The sequence below is a fragment of the Physeter macrocephalus genome, chromosome 8 (assembly GCF_002837175.3).
Source record: "Physeter macrocephalus isolate SW-GA chromosome 8, ASM283717v5, whole genome shotgun sequence".
NCBI lineage: Eukaryota > Metazoa > Chordata > Mammalia > Artiodactyla > Physeteridae > Physeter > Physeter macrocephalus.
The window spans coordinates 5871965-5874770 of record NC_041221.1 but is presented as its reverse complement, the minus strand read 5'-3'; the positions used below and the strand labels follow the sequence as shown (position 1 = coordinate 5874770).

Here is a 2806-nt window from a genome sequence, read left to right as displayed (position 1 = left end):
TTCTTTACTGTTGGACAAACCACTGGCAAGGCGAGCTTGGTTTTAAACACTCCTTCTGGGCCTTGAAAGGGCTGCAAGAAAGGGGAAAACAAAAATCCACCCTAGCCTGCCGAGCTTGAAGTCCACTGGCATATTCTATTATCTTCTCCTGTATGCTTAAATTTACTCCCAAGCTTCCTGCTTCTTAGATGATATGTATATAGATCCATATCTCACATCTTGACCATCAGTGAGGACTGCCAGGTAAAATACAGGACACCCAGTTAAATTTGAATGTCGGTTAAACAGTGAATACTTCTTTACTAGAAGTATGTCCCATGCAATAGTTGGGACATATTAAATACTTATGCATTTTTTCCTCTTTAATTCAAAGATAACAATGCATCTTTTTTTGTTCTGTTTTGCTAAATCTGGCAACCCTATCAGATTGCATCACAGAAGCGTAGAGATGAACTTGAACTTGAAAGTAAGTGATAAGCCAAAAATATGTTTCTCCAATAAGGTTAGGGCTTGAAGTACAGTGAAACCACCTAATTGTTCCAGATGTTTTCAGTCCATCCTAAAAGAGAGAATGAGCTAAACTTCATTTACTCACTGGGCGAGGGATATGAATAATGATGGAAATCTTGGAGTTAAAAGGTACCTATTTCAATAGGTGAAGCGTTCTGAATCTAAAAGAACCCATCGCTTCCTTCTCATCACCGTAATAACCAGGTCCCAGGTAGCCCAGGGGCAGCATGGCACAGGGAACATAACTGTCAACACGGAGTCATCCCTCCGTCTCTTACTGTCCATTTCCATTGGCATATCTGGAAAGGGAGCACTGGGAGGCACGCCAACCCAAAAAGGATAAAACAATTTAATCAGCATGTTTTCGTAGGTTCATCTTATTCACCTGGGAGCTAGAAGGCTAAGAGGCTGTTGGTGAATCCTTGAGGAGATCCAAGGAAAAGATAGGTATTGTGTAGGATTAATCACAAGTGGCAACGTATTTATAGTTCAGGCATCAAACAAGATTACGTCTGCATGTTAAGATGCTGCGCAAAAAGATTAATCACTGACTCACCATTAAATCAGTTATCTCCTCTAGGTCTGCCCTCTGTGTGGTCTACTAGTTACAGGAACAGGGAACATCGAAAGATAACGTTTGAGTTTGCTCCCACATTGGTGGCCAAGTAAGGACAGATCATAGAGTGAAATCAGTACCCTGGATTCAAGTGTGCGTGTGTGTGTGTGTGTGTGTGTGTGTGTGCAAGCGCACACTCACACATGCTCATCTGAGTGTGTGGGTCTATCTAATTTTTGAAACAAAATTCATTACAAGGTAACATATCCTGGAAAAAAATCTTAAATTTCACTTTTCTCAACTTAAGATCGAACTCCAGTGCTCACTTCGGCAGCACATATACTAAAATTGGAACGATACAGAGAAGATTAGCATGGCCCCTGCGCAAGGATGACACGCAAATTTGTGAGGCATTCCGTATTTTTTAAAAAAAGGAAAAAAAAAAAAAGAACTCCAGATTCTTCTATAAGCAAGGAAAAAGCACAGACTACCATGTAAGGTGCAGCCAAAGTCAGAAATTTTCTGAAGAATCATTTTTCTGGGCAGTCTTCTGATTTCTTCCAATTATCATAGAAATAATAAAGATTTAGTAAATGCCTCTCAAGTTATAAGTACTATTTTAATTGTGTCGCACATGGAGGTAAAGGAAACTTCTCGGGAGTCTCAAGCCATAAGATATACTCCGCTGACCCAATTACCTAAAGGCAGTATCTATACAGGCAGACCTCGGAGACACTGAGGGTTCAGCTGCAGACCATCACAATAAATCAGATACTGCAAAAGAGTGAGTCACAGGAATTTTTTGGTTTCCCAGGGCATATACGAAAGTTATGTTTACAGTAGGCTGTAGACTCCTGAGTGTGCAATAGCGCTACGTCTAATAAACAATGTACACACGCTAAAAAATACTTTATTGCTAAAAAATGCTAACCATCACCTGAGCCTTCAGAGTCATTCATTTTTGCAGCTGTCACGTGAGAGATCACTTGCCACGGATCACCATCACAAGCATAATAACAATGAAAAGGTTTGAAAGATGGCAAGAATTACCAAAATGTGACACAGAGACACAAAGTGATTAAATGCTTTTGGAAATAGTATACTGTTAGACTTGCTTGACGCAGAGTTGCCTCAAACCTTCCATTTTTAAAAACTGAAATACCCGCTAAGTGCAATAAATGGAAGCACGATAAAATGAGGTATGCCTGTCCAGATCGGGCTGTATCTATTTGAAACTGACGAAGCCAGCATTGCTAAGGGAATAAACAATAATTAATAAATAAATCCCACACTGCTACTTACCCCGGAGCTTTGCGAGTCAATGTACAAGAGTCCCACCGTGGATATAATCAGGTATTTTGGACACAAAGAAGTCATTGGGTCCAATCATAAAAACCACTTGACTTTCCTTTATTGTGGTAAAATATACATATTCATTATTCTTTTTATTGAAATACAGTTAATTTCCAATAATGTGTTAGTTTCAGGTATACAGCAAAGTGATTCGGTTATATATACGTATAAAACCGAATCACTTTTTTGATTCTTTTCCACTATAGTTTATTACAAGATATTGAATATAGTTTCCTATGCTATACAGTAAACCCTTGTTGTTTATCTATTTTATATATAGTAGTATGCATCTGTAAATCCCATAGTCCCAATGTATTCCTCTCCCCACCTTCCCCTTTAGTAGCCATAAGTTTGTTTTCCATGTCTGAGAGTCTGTTTCTGTTTTGT

The 2806-nt window shown here is 38.9% G+C and overlaps 1 non-coding gene across 1 annotated transcript; it reads left to right on the top strand.

Moving 5' to 3' along the window:
- Positions 1-1384: 1384 nt before the first annotated feature.
- Positions 1385-1491, top strand: LOC112064045 (U6 spliceosomal RNA). Its single transcript, XR_002891337.1, has one exon. It is a non-coding gene; the product is annotated as a U6 spliceosomal RNA (small nuclear RNA).
- The last annotated feature ends 1315 nt before the right edge of the window (positions 1492-2806 follow it).